This window comes from Lissotriton helveticus, chromosome 4_1 (genome assembly GCF_964261635.1).
Source record: "Lissotriton helveticus chromosome 4_1, aLisHel1.1, whole genome shotgun sequence".
In the NCBI taxonomy this organism is placed as follows: domain Eukaryota; kingdom Metazoa; phylum Chordata; class Amphibia; order Caudata; family Salamandridae; genus Lissotriton; species Lissotriton helveticus.
In genome coordinates, this window is record NC_136063.1 from 683547706 (window position 1) to 683569346 (window position 21641).

A 21641-nucleotide genomic window follows, 5' to 3' on the forward strand; every position below is an offset into this window, starting at 1 on the left:
CCCACATTCCTGACACTGCAACTACACAAAATGATGGACTGCGTGGAGTGTCACTCAACTAGCAGTGTGTGTAGTGACCAACAGAAAGTAACTACTCACACACCGCCAGCCGAGCGCCAGTCCACCCACACTACCATCCAAGCACCAGGCCATGCACACCCCCAGCCAAGCACCACTCCGAGCACACCGACAGCCAAGTACCACTCCATGCACACCACCAACCAAATGCCACTCCACGCACACCGCTAGCCAAGCACCACTCCACACACACCACCAGCCAAATACCACTCCACGGACACCTCCAGCCAAGCACCACTCCACGCACACCGCCAGCGAAGCGTCACTCCATGCACACCGACAGCCAAGCACCACTCCACGCACACCTCCAGCCAAGCACCACTCCATGCACACCGACAGCCAAGCACCACTCCACGCACACCTCCAGCCAAAAGCCACTCCACGCACACCGACAGCCAAGCGCCACTCCACGCACACCGCCAGCCAAACACCACTCCGCCAACACCGCCAGCCAAGCACCAGCCTACGCACACCGCCATCACATTTTTTATTTTTTTTAACAAAACAAACAAAATAATTGCAACTAGATAAAAATCTAGTAACACAAAATCTGCAACTAAATACATTGCACAAATGCCAAACTTAAAAAAGAATACAAATTATTTAAAAAACACAGACCAGGCAGTACATTTTACCACTCATGGATACTCCCAAAAATTATTTTGTGTGTGGTAAGCTCTATAACAAGCAGGCACACACAGCCCGGGGTTAGAAGGACACCCAGGGCAGTAAAGACGAGTCTCCTTCCGCAAACCTCTTCACCAACAGACTCTACATCTGCTAGTGGGAAAGTCTTTTGTAGATGTGGGAGGAATGTAATCAGGAAAGTGGCGATCTTTCAGTGGAGCCACATCCCCCACCACTCCAAATCTAGGAACACTTACTTGCTCAACAACAACAAAGCTAGATATCACTGACTGCTGAAACTGAAGAAAGGTCAACTTTGACCCAGGAGAACACTCCTTGAACACAATAAAAGCATTGAAATGTGCTAAGTTGAAAAAATGGATGGCCAACTTCTTATACCAAACATAAGCCTTCAGAATAGCAGTGTAAGGTTCCAACCTCTGATCTACTCTGTCAACATTACCCATGTGCTTATTGTAGTCCAGAATGCACACAGGTTTGTGCACTTCAGCAACCTGACCCCAAACTGGCAGAGGTGAAGTACTCTCATCATGGATGGTACTCAGCATGTACACATCCCTCCTGACCACAAATTTCACAGCTAGTAGTTCGCCACAACGTAAGGAACTGCACTGACCCCTCTGAAGTTTCTTGCAAACAAGCTCCTTTGGAAAACATTTGCGGTTAGAGCAGATTGTGCCACATGCAAAAGTGTCCACTTTAAACAATTCCTTAAACAATTGCACAGCAGTGTAGAAGTTATCAAGGTACAAATGGTGGCCTCTGTTGAACAGTCTTCTGGCAAGATCCCACACAATTTTCTCTGACACTCCAAAAGTGGACGGACAACCAGGGGGGTCAATAGTGGAATCTCTACCAGTGTACACACGAAAATTAAAAACATACCCTGTCTTACTCTCAGACAACATATACAGTTTAATTCCATAGCGTGACCTCTTGCTAGGGATGTACTTCCTAAAAACCAAACGACCCTTGAACAAAACCAAAGACTCATCAATAGAGATTTCTTTCCCAGGAATGCAAATCTCTGAAAATCAATCAACAAAGTGATCAAGAACAGGCCGAATCTTAAAAAGACGGTCACAGTTAGGGTGACTACGTGGCAACGCCACAGAATTATCCACAAAATGCAACATGCATAGCAAAAATAAATACCGATCACGAGTCATACCAGCTGGAAATATGGCTGTTGCCATCCAAGGACTAGTAGACCAATATGAAGCCAGGTTCGGCTTCTTTAACAAACCCATCAATAAAGTCAATCCCAAAAACTTCTTCAGCTCTTCCAGATTTGTGGGAGTCCACCGGGTAGCTCTAGAGTGGGGCCTAAGTTTGTCACTGTTGACCCTCCCTCAAAAACTGTTCAGCATACAAAATAGTCTGCTCAACAATCTCACCCAAAAACACATCATCCATAAATAACTGAAAATACTGTATAGACAAAAAGTTTTCACAATCCACTCTACACCCTGCATCACCGCTAAAGGCAGGCAACACCGGCTGCACCATGTTAGGATCAACCCAGAGTCCAATACTTCCAGTAGGAAGACTAGCAGTCTCAGGCTGCAATCCAGCTGCCTCTTGCACCATCGGCACAGCAGTGTCCTCCTCTAACACAGGCCCTTCATCTGCACTGAGAGTACCTTCATCATCCGATGATTCCATGTGGAGAGAAAACTCACTGCCAGAATCTTCCCCTCCCTCCTCTCCCTCAGACGCACTGTCAGTGTCATAATCCGGCTCAGAGGAAGATTCAAGAAGCATACCTACCACCTGCTGAGCAGTCATTCTACGGCTAGCCATAATGATTACTAACAAAGGTAACTTGACACACAAGTCAACAACTACAATCACTATGTGAAATAAGCAATGAACAAAATTCACCTTTATCAAAAATAACTATACAGTGCAAAACAATACCACTCACTTGCCAGAAGCAACTAAACTCACCACCACGTAGTCTGCACTGACACAGTATGGATCAACAATATCCCACTAAAAAAGAAAGAGAAAAAAAATAGACATAAGACAATGCAAAACACATCATAAAAATGTTCATGCTCAAAACACTAACTAAATGCCACTAAGACACCACTTACAAAAAAAAATTCAAACATTGCAATATTACTCATTTGGAGTACATACAACAAAAATTATTTTCTTACCTACAGAAATGCAAATACACAAAACTGCAGAACAACCACTGTCGAAACCACAAACAGGAATCAAAAGCTTTAGACTAGATTTAAAAAGAAGAAAAAAAACATTAGAATCACATACACATAAAATACACTAGTCCAACATGCCAAGTTAAGGGGTAGGTGGGCCTAACAGTATAACATAAATAGGGGAGCAACCCTTGTCTTGAGGCCACCCTCAAAAAGACAACAATTAAAAAAATTCTGGTGTCTACTGGCTTCTGCCCCCCCTTGGGAACAGATGGGACTGCTACTTTGCCACTCAAAGAGGGCAGAAAAGGCCACAATCATCCTGCCATAAAGGAAGGGGAACGACCCATGACCATAGGGCGGATCACCAAAATACAAATTAACCCTGGTGCCCTAGTGGCCCTCCAAAAAAAAAAACAGCAGAACTGCCCTTCCAGGTGATACCAAAGGGGATGATGGACGGAGCGCATGCGCAAATCTAACACTCACTCCCAGGCAACTGATCTTGAATTAATCCATCATCATTGTTTAGCTCACTTCACCAACCCAGTTCTGACATGGCCATATGCAAATCAGACTGACCCTGTGCCCTTTGATTGCACTAAGTTGGCAGACGTGGGTACCTTGCTCACTTTGGCACTGGACTCAAGCTAACCTGGCTGATAACGGCTGATTAGCCAGTAACCGGTCCCATTATGGTTATTTTTCGAAAAATTTGACTCCCCCCCTCCCCCCCGGGGGCAGCCAAAGGCTTACAACATGCCCCTAAAGGGGAGTGACCCTTGTCCAAGGGGTTGCTCCCCAAAACAAAAAAAACATTAAGGCTACTCAAAATGGCCCCCAAAAGGAAAGAGACCCTTGCCCAAGGGGCCACTCCCCTGCTCTTTGCCCCAATGCATGGTTTCTATAAAAAAAATTAAATTCTGCCCCCCCCGGGGGGGCAGACAAAGCAAGAGTAATTGCCCCCTAAAGGGGAGCAACCCTTGTCCAAGGGGTTGCTCCCCAAAACAAAAAAAACAGGGCTACTCCAAATGTCCTCCAAAAGGAGAGTGACCCTTGCCCAAGGGGCCACTCCCCTGCTCTTTGCCCCAGTGCATAGTTTTTATAATAAAACATTATATGCTACTGCCCCCGAAAGGGGAGCAACCCTTGTCAAAGGGGTCACTCCCATAAACTAAAAAAAACAATAGGGCCACACAAGTTAGCCCCCAAAAGGAGAGTGGCCCTTGCCCAAGGGGCCACTCCACTGTTCTTTGCCCCAGTACATGCTGATAAATGAAAAACGAAAACGATGTAATTTCTAATGCCCCAAAAAGAGGAGCGTCCCTTGTCCAAGGGGACGCTTCCCAAAAAAAGAGAAAAAAAAAAAAAAGGGGGCTGCACAAAATGGCCCCCATTATGAGAGTGACTCTTGGCCAAGGGGCCACTCCACGAACGCACAAACACTGCCCCAAAATGCCGATTATTGTTAAAATACCGCATATTCTGCCCCCCCGGGGGCCATACAAAGCGAAACAATTTGCCCCCAAATGGGCGAGCGGCCCTTGCCCAAGGGGCCGCTCCCCGAACGGCAAAAACAACAGGTGATGGACAGAATGCAGAACATTGTCATACATTCACCCCAGTACAGAGATCTGGGCCTAAATCCATCGTTCTTTTGCACTCCACACCACCCCAGGTCAGACATGGCCATATGCAAATCAGCCTTTGACCCTCTGCCTCATGGGAACAGTCCAGCCATGTCTTTCCTGGACTGGAATCAAGCATACAAGGACCGGTTTCTGGCTATCAGCCGTCATCAGCCTGGATAGCTTGACTCCAGTGGTGTGGAGAGCATGAGACTCACGTCTGAGAATGCCCATCCCACTCGGGGCGACAAACGCAAAAACAACAGGTGATGGACAGAATGCAGAACATTGTCATACATTCACCCCAGTACAGAGATCTGTGCCTAAATCCATCCCCGAACGCACACACAGGCAATTTCACAAAAAAAAGGAATGCTCTAAAGAGGCATCGAGGGAAAGGAAACCCCTTTCCTTTCCCCCGATGCCTCTTTAGTTTAAATCCCACCCGCCCCAGGCCCCAAACTTACCTCTTTCTCCTCCGACGCGCAGGAAGCAAATGGCTTCCCTGCGCGTCGGAGGAGAAAGGGAACCTCCAATGACGTCAGGCACGCTGACGTCATTGATGACGCGGGGGGAGGCAGGGGAAGGTCTTCCCCTGCCTTCCCCGCAGAAACGAAGAAAATCGGGCACCCGCGGGGGGAGCGCTGGCGCTCCCCCCACGGGTGGGGCTCATGACGAGCTGAGCTCGTCATGAGCACCCGAGCACTGTATGCCATGACGAGCTCAGCTCGTCATGAGCATACAAGGGGTTAATATAGATGTTTTAACTTCTAACTGGACTATTGTCTAAAAGAATTGATATTATAAGGTGAACAATGTACAGTATATGTGGGAAAGTAAGCCTGAGTGAGGCAACCAGACGTAAATCTGTAGTCATTATAAAATAGTTACAAATGCAGCGTTGTTTTTAGAAGACTATTGTATTTGTGTGAAAAGATGAGGATTTATCCTGTCCCCAGTAGAGCATTGGACACTGATTGCCTGACGGGAGATGAAAAGAAACATGTTCCAAATGTTTTAGGGAAATCTGATGTCTATAATAGTGCGTATTCCTAGAGAAGGTTACCACTTTTTCCATTATTCCTTGAGCAAGACGCTATGTTGCTTTAAGCCTCTACTGAGTTTCTTGAACCTCTCTTTATAAGAAATTCTTGCTTTGATATATTTTGAGGTATTGAGCTGATTTAAATGCTGAAGCGTTATGCTTTGTCTCACTCTCTTAGACTAGAACCCTTTATGGGTTCTGACTCACTCAATTTTTTCAGATTCTTAAAGTAGGAGTTCTCCCATTATGGAACACACTTTTTGTTATATTTATTTCTAACCCCGGGTGGAGACCTCCGCTCCACCCGGAGAGTGTGTGGAGATTTGCCTACTCTGCGTTCCGCGGAGAACGCGGAGTAGGCAAATCTCTGTACACTCTGCTGCGGAGCGGAGTTGGCCAGCCCCCGTCTCCCACCCCCCCTAATAATGATTGATTAAAACTTCAATAAATAGAATTTAAAGTAAATAAAAAACACTTACCTTGGCTGCGGCATCCCCGGGCTGCCCTCCTACTCCTCATCGCTGTCTCTGGGAAAACTTTGCATGCGCAGGTGTGCGTGCCTGCTCAGATTCACAGAGATGGTGATAAAGAGGAGGATGGCAGCCCGGGGACGATGCAGCCGAGGTAAGCTGCTTTATTTAAAGTATTTTTATTGAAGTTTTCATCAATTGTTAATGGGGTGGGTGGGGTAACGGAGCTCCACGGAGTTCCAAGTAGATTGTTCTCAACTCCGTGGCCCTCCGCGTAGCCCCACTACACCCACTATGCCCAGGGTTATTTTTTTTATGAATTGATTATCCAATATTTATTTTACATTTCTGTCATTTATTGACTATTGAATTTAATCTGAATGAACTTGTGATTTGCAATAAAGATAGTATACTAAAAGATTTTGTTAATAAATCCCTTTGAACCTTTAACAACTCTTGTTATTGACTAAAATTTAGATTAATGGTTGGGATAATAATTTACATCATGAATTGTTTTCATCTTCTCTAAAACAACGGTGTAGATCCATAATGTTGAATAGTGTGAGACAGAGGGTAAGCCCTAATGCTGGAAAACCATGTCCTTTAAATCCTTGTTTTTTGCTTTAACAATAATCATCAATCATTGAACTGATAGCAACATTTTCTACACAATAATTCATATTATAATAATTTAATAATGCTAGATATACTTCTGATGTTCGCTACCCCAACAGAATATATTAGACAGACCACCTATATCCAAATGTGCACAACACAGAGCTAAAGCTATATAATTTCAAACATTTGCAAACTCAACAGCATATTTCTTTCATCATAACAACAATCATTTAGGAACTATTAAGAATAAGTTAGTTTAAACAATGCATACCCTCACAATCATAACACTCATCAAATTAATTTAATAGGAGTTAAATCATTATACTTGTACATGTACAATAATTAAAACCTATCAGCACACATGAGCTCTTTGGCAAAGGTGGCCCAACATCCGCTAAGGTTTCTGTGCTTCTGTGCGGAATCAAACCCTTCATCGAAGAAAATTATTTAAAACAAGTTTTATAAGCTGTTTGACATTCAGGTTGGAGTATGGAAACTCACTGCTTGAAGTGGTTCCAAACTTAACCTAACCCCTTTCAAAGCTGTGTTATATGCAACAGCAAAGTTGTCCACATGTAGGAAGTTTGGTCATGCACCTTCAGTCATTTTCACAGTGAGCTGGCTCCCCAGTTGAGGCAAGAAATTCCTACAAGTTAGCCTGTTATCACTTTGTTCTTGCTCTTCAACCCATCTAGGCTAGAAATTAGTAATTTCAGGGATGGACCAGCAACTTCAGAGGGCAGACTCCCTCAATTTGGAAATCCCATCATTAAAAAAGTAAAACACTTTAATTCACTCCTGTGAGACGATGGCTTCTCCCCATCTAATCCCCCCAAATGTTTTGCTTTTTTATCACATTGTTTTTTGGCATTTTACTGAGGGTGAGCCTCATAACTGGTGACTCACACATGGTAAACTCATGGTAAATGGATCCAGCATGTTTAGACATGTAAAAGTGTCGAGCATCATCATCCCTCCCCTTACGACCCTGATCAACTCATCTTTCGCGGAGGGCATAGTCCCCCCCAGCTGGAAAGCGGCAGCTGTTAAAGGTCTACTAAAAAAACCCTCTTTAGACCCACAGGACCTTACCAACTACAGGCCCATATCCCTGCTTCCTGGAAATAGCAAGATCGCAGAGAAGCTGGTAAACAAACAACTATCGCTCTACCTAGAAAGCAACAACCTTTTAGCGGTCTCCCAGACAGGGTTCCGTCCAGGTCAGGGCACGGACATCGCCCTCCTGGCAGCAGTAGAGAAGGCCAGAAGCATTCTGGATACAGGAGGATCAGTGGCAGTGATCCTCCTGGATCTGAGTGCGGCCTTCGATACAGTAGACCATCCAACCCTAATCCATCGTCTGGGAGAGATCGGACTAAAGGGTATGGCCCTGAAATGGATTGAGTCCTATTTATCAGGACGCACCTTTCAGGTACGAGAAAATGACAGCTGCTCATCCACCTTCCCCCTCCGGTGTGGAGTGCCACAGGGCTCATCCCTGAGCCCCACGTTGTTTAACGTGTATATGGCCCCACTGGAGAAGAGGGTCAGCTCGTTCGGCGTATCAATTATTAACTACGCCGACGACACACAGCTGGTCGTAACCCTCTCACATCCCCACCATGCCCCATCGGATCTCCACGGCTGCCTCTCCGAAGTCCACCGATGGATGAATCTCTCTCTACTCAAATTGAATGGGTCCAAGACTGAGATCCTCCTGATGGGCCATAAGGGGCCCTCTCTACCATCTCATCTTTGGCCCAGCTGCCTAGGTGACCCTCCCACTCCCAAGGAAGAGGTTAAGAGCCTGGGTGTGTGGATTGAGAGAGACCTGAGCTTCAAGACCCAGGCCAAAAGAACGGCAGGGACATGTTTTGGACTACTCAGAGCCTGCAGGAAGATCTTCCCTTTACTTCCTGAGACCGCAAGGAGGCTCCTCATTCAGGGTCTAATCCTGGCAAGATTAGATTACTGTAACGCCATCTATTTAGGAGCCCCCGAAGCCACCCTGAACACACTGCAAAAAGTCCAAAACGCCGCTGCCCGCCTACTCACGGGCACCCCAGGAAGATCTTCCGCCAGGCCGGCTCTCAGATCTCTCCACTGGCTCCCAATCAGGGAAAGGGTCGCTTTCAAGGCCCTGTGCATGGCCCACAAAACTCTCTACAATAACGGCCCCCCCTTCTTAGAGAACTCCTAGTTCCATACAAAGCTGAGAGAGACCTCCGGTCCGGTACAGAAAATCTTATTGTAGTCCCGAGAGTCAGGAAAGCCAAGACCGGTGGCCGTCGCTTTTCGGTCCACACGGCAAAACAGTGGAACCATCTACCACGGAAACTCAGGTCAGAACCGAACTACCTCCAGTTCAGAAAAACTCTAAAAACCCTTCTCTTCCCACAGACATAATCTCATCAGACGGCTGAACCCCTTGGAGAACAGGTTAGCGCTGGGATGCTTTCTGAGTTACTACGCGCTTTATAAAACCATTAAATAAATAAATAAATTTACCACCAGTGTCTGCCTTTCAAGATAAGGCTTCTGCAACATAGCGAGGGGCACTTGGCTGGGAACTTGTGAACACATCCTAACATGTGTGAGGGCTGGGCGTGGCAGACTACAGCCATGCACAGCCCTGTAACTGCTCACAGGTAGCCTGGTCTAGAGGGGGCTCTGCAGGAGGGGATATTGACCAGGGCTAGGCTTCTTAATGTTGGTGTACTCTCATAGGGAAAGTCTGTGTGGTTTATTATCTTGTCTGCAGTGATACCCCAGTTTTCATCTATGGGGAAGATTGCCTTAGAGTGCAGCTTCGCTTCCCTTTGGCCTACAAAGACCAGTGACATATTGAACTGAGGTAGAATCTGTATAAACACAAATATGAGAGTGCCAAAATGATATCTGTACAGCCTATGGGTCACCCAGGATTGTCATATTTCACTGGCTTAGCTCAGGATCAGAGCCAAGGCCTTTTGTCACTCTGGTGTGCCAAGTTAATTAAATCTTTCTCAGTGAGCATGAACAACCCCAACACACACACACAAAGGGAGCAATTAGCAGTGCATCACTCAGCTCCTGAGGAGGCAAGGGTGGGGATGAAGGAGCTGCATCAATCAATCAGCTGTCACACTGTACCAGGATTGGGCCAACCCAAGCCAACTAAACAAAGGATTAAGCCCAGACCTCTAGAGCCAACACAGGAGTGGGCTCCCTTTAAAGATTTGGTGAGAAAGGCCATGGCAACAATGTCAACGAGGGGTGAAGATGAGGCCCTCAGAGCAGATATGACTAGGGACTCCTGGGTGATGCTATTTTGAAATATCCCAGCAGGCTGTGCAAGAGGATTGGGAAAGGAACCCCCTGATGCCCATCTGGGCTAAGTACTCCAACAGTAGTTGCCCCATAGGACCTGAGGGCCTCCTCCTACGATCAGAGAAGTTGGTCCTGTTACACCCCCTAATGCCTAGTTGTGGAAAGAATTTAACTTCCATCCAGGGAAGTAAGAAGCCACAGAGGATAAAAAAGGAGAGAGGCTGGCACAGGTAGCCAGTGGAACCAGCACCCTGCACATTTTGGCATCTTGGAGGCCTAAGGAAAGCGCTCCAGTTGGCTAGAGCTCGCCCTCAGGAGCAAAATGAGCCTAAAAACTAAAAGAAGCCTAAACGCATGCAAAATAAGGGGTATGAGATTACAGCTGGAGAAGTATTTGATCTTTGACCCCCACCAGCGTGATCACAGCACATGGCGATCCTAGGTGGGCCAGGGCCCGGGGGTCAGCACAAGAAGGAGGGGGCATTTCAGGGTTCGCTGTCCAAACCCAGAGGGCCTAGGGATAGCTACCCCTGGGCCAGCTTCATTTACTGGGTCCTGGAATCCCCAAATCTGAGCCCCACCAGAGAGAGGAATGTGGGAGACTGTTGTACCCCCCCCAAGTATTACATACTGGTCCCAGGATCCCCAACTCTGGGCCCCCGACATTTGACAGCATGAGAGAGTGCCCTTGCACTTGCCCAAGCAGTGTGACCCACCTTGCTCCCTGTGCACATGTCCGGGGGAGTGGGTGGTCACCACAGCATGGAGCTCCCTTGCCACAGGAGCAGGCGGGGAGAAGAACTGCCAGCACAGGGAAGTGCTGATGGTGCGGGGAGTCAGATGGGGGAGTCAGGGTGGATTCCGTGTGTTGCACCCCAACAAAGGAGACACATTGGGGGTCAGGTGATACTTAGCACCCCCAAAAATGAATATAAAATGCAAATCATGTTGCACAAGGCTGTGAGCTTCAACGAAGAGAGCAGCAAGGCCCCTAATCAAATATGCACAAGCTCCTGGAGGAGCACCCCGTAATGCCCCGTGGGGCTAGGAAGTACAAAGCAATTTCTGCTACTTTTGGTGGCCCTATGATGGCGATGCCACCCCCAGCATGACAATAAAAGCATCGGGGAGCTGCAGTAGCGCCATAGCTCCCCCCAAGGACACCCAAAAGATTTTATTAAAAGTACTGATCCTAAGTTGGTAGGGTCATAGAAACAAAGGCCATCCCTGTCTTTGTTCATGTTTGCATTCACTTCCCAAGCTGGAGCTTGTGCTCTACAGCTTGGAGCGTGATGCCCTCTAGGGATTAAGAGTATTGTTGCATGTATTGTGGCTTGTATCCAAAAAAAAGATACACATTGTACAGTACCCTCTAGGGGCTTGGTGTATGGTTACATTTTGTGTGATTAAAATGTGAAGCTCTCTAGGGGCTGTGTTTATGATTACACTTTTATAAGTATACAAAAAGCACACAGACACATATGTAGTTTGTTTGTAGATGCATTATTGAAATAATCATGTAGACAGTGGTTACTGATCAAAATGCATAAACTTTATATAACATTAGTAAGTGCATTCACACATAGTTATTATTGATTATTGCATTCACTCCTAATATGATAATACAGCTTGACATGTATTTGTTGATCTTGAAGGCTTACCTCATGTGTTTATAAAGACCCTTTAGGGACCCTTTAGACCATCTTTATGTATATTTGTAAATTACTGCATAGTATTGAGTAGTGTTTATGTAGTACATTTACTTTTCCTTTTTTCTAAAGAAAAAGCACAGACTGGACAATTATTTATTGAGTGCTATTATTATGTGCCAGCGAATGGTAATTACCAACCCACACCACCTATTTGCTTAAACTTTGGACTACTCTGCTTTGGTACCCTGAGAGAATCAAGTGCTGGAATGGGGTGTTTAGTGCCCAGTGGAGGACAAATGTGGACCTACTGTGCAGGCCACACAAAAAATGGTTTGTTTTCTTACAACTCCTTTTCTTGGAGTGCCCCAACCCCCTATAATTCCATCCCTCCAAGTAATAGGGCATTAGCCTCTAAGAATACATGTAAAAAAGAATCACAATATTTTTAGACCTGGTATGCTTGGCATGGGTACGTCCCTGTCTTTTTATCTGCAATCATCCTATTTTGCTGACTTCGTTTTTGCTGGCTTTAAGACTCTGCTAAACAGTGCTAATGAGCTTGTGCTCTCTCCTTAAAACACTGTAAAATCAGCTTCTACCCTGTGACGTATGCAGGCCTACTGTGAGGAAGACGGTGTGGTGCGAAAGGATTAATTAGCTTAGGCAATGTTGATGAGTCAAAATGAGTGTAGAAACCCCCTGTGCCATGCTGATACAGCAGAGAATCTTGTGACGCTTGTTTTTGCCATTATCAATATTTGCTACTATCTGCCAAGGTGCTCTGTTTACTGTACCAGGCCATGGCGTGTGGGTTGTGGGAGACATACCATTTAGGTTGTAATGACCTTGGACGTGCCTGGGAGTAGCTGAAGTCAATGGGAGTATGATTTATTGGAAACAGGGAAGGGAATGTGCAAGATGCAGCTGGTAGGAGTCAAGAGGAGCGGAGGAGAGGGAAAACAGGGGGGGTATAGAGCCCTCGGGGAAGCTCATAGATGGAGTGTACAGATCTGCTATCACTCCCATAACCACTGCTCCTGCAGTTTGGTTCCAAGGGAAGGGTCTGTAGTACCTTACTGGGTACTACAGGAGGTTTGTAAGGAACTATGGGACCAATGTGGCTCCCATGACAGAATTTCCCCTCAAAAAAGAAGCCCAAAAAGGTCATTTGGACCCCATTGTGTCAGACGGCCTTTGAAACTCTTAAGGAATGTGTTCAGGACCAGTCCAGCTAGTCCCTGACTACAATAAGTAGTGTGGGTTACATACAGATGCTGCAGAGCAAGGGATTGGGGCAGTACTAGCACAAATATCGCAGTTCTCCGGAACTGACGCATCACCCGACTGCGCAACATATCTCCTACTCTGGACGTTCCATCACAAGATCTCGTCGATGAGATCTTGCATGGCGACGCAACAAGATCTCGCACCACATCTCAGAACCAACTCAATGCTTCAGCTGAGAGACGCATCTTTGACACGGATCCTCGCAATGCACTGCAAACCAGGATTGAAGGTACTTTCAGCCGCAAGTAGTGGGAGTACCTGTCGGGTGGTGACGTGGGGAGGGGGAGGGGCAGGGTGGGTGGTAGTAATGTTTGAATTACGAACCTTAACAGGTAAGTAAACATATAAATAAATAAAGCGATTTTTGTTGTGCGCACTGCATCGCATTTGGTGATGCAGTGCACGCAACGAAATTCGTTTTATTTATTTATATGTTTACTTACCTGTTAAGGTCCGTAATCCATACATTACTACCCCCCACCCTGCCCCTCCCCCTCCCCACGCACTGCCCGGCAGGTACTCCCACTACCAGCCGCAGCTGGGTACTTTGTTCAGCGGGCCTAACTGTGCCCCTGTAGCCGGCCTGCTTTCCATCGTGGTTGGCCTGAACTTGTAACGTGTTCCAGTCTGGCACATTCAGATATCCACAGGTGGCACTTTCCGCCTTTTGCCTCTATTTTTACTAAGATCTTTCAAATGTAATATCTTCGGTTCTACTGATTGGATTTTTGTCATTTTCTTCTTATTTTATTCATTAAAATATACTCTAGTTTTCCAAATCCGTTGTGGGATCCTTCTGTGTTAAGTTTTAACTGTGTTACTATTTGTAGAGTTGCATTAATACTTTACACATTGCCTCTAAGTTAAGCCTTACTGATCTGCCCAAAGGTACCCGAGGGTTGAGCACAGTTTAATTTAGGGTTTGCCTGTGACTTCACCCTGAGAATAATTCTTTGCTGCTTGAAAATGCTTTCACCCCCTCAACCATTAACCCAGATTCTTCAAGCATGCTACCTTAATTCTATTTATGTATTCAAACTTTCTCTAACGCCCACATTTGTGCCTTTTTTTACTTATTTGAGGAAGACATCGCACCTGAAACTTGTACATCGTAACCGTTCTTGTGTAAAGTACTCTATCACCATATAGCTGCCGTCCACACTATATATAACTACTGAACAAGTGTTTAAATACATAATAATTGGCTTGCCATACCAGTCTAGAAAACAGTCTGCTCAAAGTAATTTAGCAAATATTGAGGAGCCAAGATGGCGGCCGAGTCGGACGTGTAGTCCCTCGGCTCCGAGGACCGTCTCCTTCCTCGCAACTATCCTGCCGGCGATCCTGCATTCTGAAGGCGCATTGCGGTGGCGGTTATGCTCCGACGACCAGTGGTGAAATCCTGAAGCCCGGGCCCCTTGGCGACCGGGAGAAAAGTTCGGCGGCAGTTTGGGGCCCGCAGTGACCTTGCGACCGGGGCCTCAATTTAGTGCTGGAACCGGCCGCGGAGCGAACAACATCGGACATCGTCAGCTATCCTGCTCCGGTCGGACCCTCTATGGTGGGTGCGGCCGACTTTGAACTGCGCGCCCCACTTGACTACTGGTGCAGAATTGTTTGTACCGGGTGAGTGTCGGAGGGGTTCTTTTGTGACGGTGACAACCTTTTCTGTACTTTGCCGAGTGCCCGCCTGTGTGCTGCCCCGCTGCCAGCGGGGGACTCCCGAATTTTTCGCCCCACTGATCTCGACAGGGGCGGCTGCGTCTGGGACACTGCCGGCGGCCGTTCAGATCGGCTGGGCTTTCCTTGAAACAGCAAGGCACATAATGACGCATAGCCTTGGGGAGCGGGGGCCATGGTGTGATCGAGGAAGCGTGTCGCAGTGGGTCACGACTGACGTAGACCGTGGAGGTGTTTGGGGCTACGACGTTTTGTTGGCGGCTATCGTCTCCCTTCACTATGACATAGTTTACTCTGCGCGAATCCTGATCAATAAGGTTGACGCACTATTGATTCCACGGGGGTGCTCCAAAATGGCGGACCTACCTGACCACTGCGTTCCTTCTTGCCCCGCTCCTGATTCATACAAGATGGCGGCCTCGTGTACTGCTGGTGGCTATGGTGTTCCGGTATTCGTGGCTGTCCCCGCGACGGACGATGTTAGCCTTGATCGTGATGTGACACATGGATCGCGACCGCGATTGGAATCCTTTCCCCACGTCTTCCCCCCTGCTACCCGAGGATCCTTCCAGAAGGGACGGGACATTGCGACTTTTTCCTTTGGTTCTGATTCGCTGGATGCTTCGAGGGTTATATGCTTCTGGCTCAGCAGGGAACCGATGTACTCCAGTGCTCTTGGCTTACCTGTGTATTTGCAGCAAAATTTCCTTTTTGGATTACAGTACACGCCCGTTTGGGTTCCTTCTGCTAGGGGTTGGGGGTGCGTGAAGACGGGTCAGGGGTGACCGCTTCTTGTCGTTGTCCTGTGGCTCTCCTCGTTCTAGACCGGGTGTGGGGCGTATTGACTTTTGTATGCCGCAATGTGCCTCTTCTGTGACATTTATTCTGTAAGTTAGTAATGGTGTTGCTCACCGGACTGTGCATCCTGGATTTATGTTGGACTAAAGGAACTGTGATGCCGGGGGGCTGATGGTGGGCTCCTCCTCCGCTTCTCGCCCTTCTGGGGGCTTTGTATGGTTCCTTCTTTCTTCCTTTTCTTTCTGCTTAACTTTAGTCTAGGTGGGTGGTAGTTTCTTTTCTCTTCTTCTACATTTCGGGTTTCGTTACAGGGGCGACAGGCACTCTGCTGAGGGGGGGGCCGTAGCTGGAGGCAGGGCTGCAGGGTGGGGGGTATTCTTCGTTTTTCTTTCTCTTTTTCAGTTTCTAGGGCCTCTATTTCTTCTGTTTTGTTTGCCTTTTTCTTTTCTTTCTTTCCCTTTTCTCTATGGGTTTCTGCATGGCGTGGGGTTCACTCTTAAGTCTTCGACCAGTATGGGGGATGTTATACTGCCTTCCTTTTTTGGATCCTGGGGCGGGAGCTGCATGGGGGGGCGTACTGTATTGTTTACTGTTTATCCTGTTTTAATGCGCGTTCTAGCATGTGCCCCGCCTGCAGTGGTCCCTATCGTGCGTATCCTGATGTGACGTCCCCTTCCCCTGGTGTTATTATATTGTTTGCCATCGGATCCTGTTCTATTTTTTGATTTCTTGCAAAGTAAAAATCAAACCTCTCTTATCCTAGTGCCGTTAGGGTGCGACATTATCCTAGTTGTTGATCCGGACTTTTCGGGGCGGGATGTATGTGGATTGACTTATTGATTTGTACTGCCCGTCTTCCGATAATAGCCGGCCGTGTTCTTGCTGGCTGGTGATTGTATCTGCCTTGTTTTCAAATAAAGGTTTTCAAAAAAATAAAATAAAAAAATTTAGCAAATATTCATTCACAAATAGATTATAAACATGTTATCTTTCACATTTACCAAAGCGACGAATTTTGGTTAACTCATTGACAAGGCCAACATTCACTAACCAAGCACCCTGAAACAAGCAACATGCAGCCGGCCCATTAAAAATACAGAACTGTCCTGAAGAAGAGCCCCCATAACCGATCATAGGAACTATAGTGACACAGTAGATTAGCAACAACCAAAGGAGGTGTAAATTGAGATTTCTGTTTATTATTTGAAATAATTCTTTGTTAGTATGTCTTTGAGAACTGACTTGAAAACATGCATTCAAAAGGCTGGGGCTGTGAAACAAAACTTCTGACAGGACTAAAAAATATATAATAAAACATGCTTTTCGTATGTATTTGGTTCGTTATAAGGTACAGGTGTAGCATTCGGACTCTGGTGTTGAGTATTCCCTGTGCAGTGCCAGTCTGTGCCCCATGCCACAGAGTCGTCTGAAACCGATTAAGCCATTAGCTGGTAATAACAGGCACATGTTCAGAATATACCGAAAAATCTTAGAAGTAAAATGCATATTTCATTCTCGGGTGAGCCTAAAAGGACACATTCTGGTTTAGAGAGACCTCTAATGAAACAGTATCTCTGCATGCATACTGCATAAAGAAGGTGGAAAAGGGATCACAGATCTTCCCCCTCAACTGGAAAGAACTGCCTGAAACACAATTTAAAAGGGATAATAATGATGTTGCTAGTCAGATCCATGAATATTTATCTCCGACTTTTGAAGGATTTGCAGCCTTCTTGAATGCCGCGTGTCCCACAGGGCACCTTTAAGTAGCGGACAGATCTGAATACTCTAAGTATTTCGGATGTACCTCTGGCTCAGTGCATGATCCGGACTCTAATTCACAGGCTCGTCACACACAGTGGTTCAGCGTCCCACCGAGTGCCGTGAAAAGCCGAGTTCTGAAAAGATTTTTGATGTCAGGAGAACATTTTAATTTGCAAGAAAGAAATCGTGCTCCAATGTGAAATGGCACTGCAGCATTAGAGAAGCCGCTTTAAACACCAAAGTCCTTGAGGCTGCAGTTCCCTGCGTCATAGCACAGACTGCACAATGGAACTTAATAACGTGTTTAATTTCAAATACAACACAATATATTAGTCACCACCCTATAATGAAACTAAGAACTTTAACAAAGACAAATGCCTAAAGGGTGGTTTTTGTGTCTTGGGGAATGTGGAAAATGTAGATTGCTGGTATAGCAATATTTCAAGTCAATTTTCTAGGCTAAATCTATATTTGAATTTTTTGTAATTCAACAGCACCATTTTTAGCATGCAAACGTTTCCTATAACCTGATTAAAAGAATCTGTGCTATTTCGACGGCGGTGACATATACCAGCCTATAAAAATAGGCCGATTTTTTTTTCTAGAAACAGTCAGAAATGCTGACTGAATTTAAATTATGCCTGCAACATCATTTGGAAACTTGAACATTAATGTGAAAGTAGAAACCGGAACATGGAATGGAGTAAATGCGCGCGCCAATCAATATGAGTTTATGTGTCTGTGACAGATTAGCACCTGAAACACATCATTATTCAGCAGATTTCACAGAAAAATAAAGCTGATTGTTACAAGCATGTTTACAAGAAGTCGAAAGAAACTATAAAGATTGGGTTATGTTGCTGCAGTCAGATACAGATGAAAATGTATTTTATTCTCTGACACCGAAACGTAACCTAGCAACCAACGTCGCCGAGAAGCGCCCTCTTCTTCAAGATATAATCATTTCAGCACGTTTTATTGATAAGCAGTGTATGGTTTTCTCAGATGATGCGTGTTTTACTGTCAAAATATGTATAAGGAATGTGTAATAAGAAAACAAAGCCCCTATGTAAGAAATTGGGGGGCATATTATCAAGGGGCTTTATCTCCTCTTTTTTGGCTTTAAAAGCCAAGAAAGCGGAGATAAAATTATCTCCCTATTACCAAGCTGTCGCTAACACCAAGCGACAGCTAATAGGAGATAGTGACCATCTTGGGCCCCGCTTTGCATGTCAGTGATATTTATCACTAATGACATGCAAAGTGGGCGTGCAAAGATGTTAGCGACTGAAAACAGTCGCTAACATCGCTATCTCCTATTACCAACTTTTGGAGATATTCGCGCTAAGCGCGAATATCTCCAAAAGCTAACACTTGCCCAGGAGCAGTTCTTAGCCATGTTATCCAATGGGAGGTGGATAACATGGCTAAGAGCATTTGCTCGATAATGCATGAATATCGCTGACTTTTCAGCAATATTCATGCATTGCGGCCGTTTTTTATCGCATTTGCGATAAACCTTGCTAATAGCAAGGTTTATCTGCGATAAAAATCACCGATTTGCGGCGATAATTTTTGTCTCTAAACAAGTTAGAGACAAAAATTATTTCTATTGGTTGGTAATATGCCCCTGGGTTTTTAGTTGAAGTGGGTGTGAACTCTTCTCAAACAGCCACAATATTTGTCAGGGTAAACAACAGACAGCCACCAAAACGACAAAAATCCAATCAGTTGAACTAGAGTTATAAATTTTTAAAGTGGAAAATAGCACCTAAAAGATCGAAGCTTTAACCGCGGCCATCTAGTCGTGCAAGACAGGGGCAAATTCGAAAGTTATGGTTGACAGTGGTGGAGCACATGTACACAAAGTGGATTGGGCCAGATCTCCTATTACCTTCGGACATAGATGAAATTTTGGAAGAACATTTCTAAGAATAGCAGGACAAAGCAGCTGGTGGTGTCTGAGGAGGGGTCAGCATCAGGGAACCGTTGCACAAAGTCGTAGTGAAGATTCTTATGTTTGGATCTAGTCTCTTTTTTAGAAGTTAAAAATCTCCAACGGGACAAAGCTGCAGGGTGTCATTGACGAGGACTCCGCGAGGGCGGATACCCCTTCTGAGAGAGCTGCTGAACAGAACTTACTGCTGCAGAGAATATCTTATCTGGAGCTGCTGTGAAGTCAGGCTGACCAGCAATGCACCAGGTCTCCTCTCGGTTCTCATAGCCCTCTTTGACAAACATTTACCAGGTTTTGGATGTGGGCTATATGGGCACCTTCAACACCACTTCCTGAATACAGGGCTTGAAAGGCATCTCTTGAACGGTCAAGACTCACTCAGGCAGAGCCCTAGTGTGGGTTTAGGATGGCTGGAGCCTTTTCTGCCCCTGAGGCTCTGATCAAGATGCCTGCCAACTAGCACTTGGAATCACTCCGGAAGCCCTAGGTTCATGTAAAAGAGCAGTGTTCAGGCAGCAGGCTCCAGGCAGAAAAGCTGTCCTTCTTGGTGCATCAAAGTTGTCTTCTGAAGTACACAGCAGGCCACAGAAGCAGTCAGTCCCCTGGAAGTCCACCTGCAGGTCCAGAAAGTGAATTGAAGAGTGGTTTGAAGTTCCTATTTTTCTATCTGGTGCCCCCTTTGAAGTGGGAGAAACATCTGGAGGCTTCTTCTCACAGAAGTGTCTGGAATAGCCTGCCTATCTGCCCTGGTCCCAGTCTGCCTGCAAGAAGAATAGACTAGTGTTTAGTGATTTGTGTGACAGCAGGGCACAGTTTCTTAAAGTGCAATTGAGGCTGTGTACAGCTCTGATCCCCCACCCTGCCTATGATGGCCCATCCAGGCACAGCTAGTTTCTCTACATTGTGGCTGTGTTTGGGAGGGTACACAAAGGCCGAATGCCAACTACACCCAGCCAAGTGACACAGGAGCAGGCTGCATGCCCCAAGTAGTTAGAACAAAAACATACCAACTTTCTAAAATGAGGATTTTCTGGATTGTGACTTAAACCCAACTTTACCAACTTATATTTACAAATAGGAACTTTAAGACTTGATAAGTGGGTTATTTTGCCAAGTTGAATTGGAAGTTTAAAACTGCCAACAGTCTGCAATGGCAGACCTGGGATATGTTTTAAGGGCTACATTTGATTTACCAGCCCTGAGTATAGCGTATACCACGGATATACCAGGTACTTGTAAGTAAATTAAATATGCCAGTTCCGTCTAAGCCATTTTAACCATATTTTAAGGAGTGAGCACAAGCATGTTAGCATTGAGTAGGAGTAATAAACTGCACAGAGTTCTAACGCCAACAATAAAAAATAAAAAAAATAGGAGTGGTGAAGGCAAAAAAAAGTTTGGGGGAAGATCACCTCAAGGCTGACATGCCTAACCCTCTAAAAATAGTGACTACTTACAACTTGAAACTAATGTAAAACAATCATTTGAGAAGTGTAGCTGAATCAGGTTCAATTTAAATGTTAGACCAGAGGCTAAATTATGCATATAGGCCTAGATGTAGGTAATAGCAAAATACCGAATGGTAAATACCGAATTTTACCGATTCGGTATTCACTATTCGGTAGTTGCTATGTAGGTAAATAATTCGGTAAAAATACCAAATCGGTATGATTCGGTATTTACCGATTCTGTAATTACAGAATCGGTATTTGTCATTAATTCCTATGGGCCTTGAAGCCCATAGGATTCAATGGCAGATACCGATTCGGTAATTACCGAATCGGTAAAAATACCGAATTTACAAGGGGACAGAGTGTCACTTTGACACCCTGTTGCACCCCTGTTTCGGGCTTGTGTGCCATGTGACACACAGACATGCCCTTAGGCACAGGTGTACATGCACAGATGTGCATGTACACTGTAATTCGTTATTTACCATGGAATAGTATTCCATGATGAATAATGATTCGGTAAGGGCCTGTGGCACTGATTACAGTGCCACCTACATATTGATTTACAGATTCGGTATATTTACCGATTCGGTATTTTACCGAATCTGTAAATTTACCGAATCGCTAAATATACCGATTCTATAAATAAATTGCCCCCTACATGTCAATTCCCAAATACCGGTCGGTAACGGCCGAAATCGGCCGTTACCGACCGGTAATTGGCGAGCTACATCTGGCCCTGAGTCTTTACTGATGTTCATTTACAGCTGAATACCAACAGAAACACAACTCTAGAATTAGAATTCTTTGCCCGATTTAAACTTTTAGGCCTTCTTTTCATTGCTGCTCCTTTTGTTCTTCATTTATCACAATTCTTTATTGCATTTTCTGTATGTCAGTACACTAAGCAGTGCAATGCATTGCAAATAATATGCTTGCATATTACTATTCAGGTGAGGTTGGAGAAAAAGTATCACACTGAAAAGAACAGAAAAAGCATATAAAAGTAAAGAGTGGAAAGCTCCTGGGTCAAAAGGGAAGTACTCTCACGGCTGCAAGCAGGGGATAGTGAGTCCACCGAAGAATAG

The 21641-nt window shown here is 45.5% G+C and overlaps 1 long non-coding RNA gene across 1 annotated transcript in view; it reads right to left on the bottom strand.

The window, feature by feature from the left end:
- Positions 1-19746: 19746 nt before the first annotated feature.
- Positions 19747-21641, bottom strand: part of LOC144827297 (uncharacterized) — a 167483-nt gene continuing 165588 nt past the window's right edge. The window contains exon 4 of the long non-coding RNA XR_013610125.1: positions 19747-19863. This is a non-coding gene — a long non-coding RNA (uncharacterized LOC144827297). The remainder of the gene's footprint in view (positions 19864-21641) is intronic.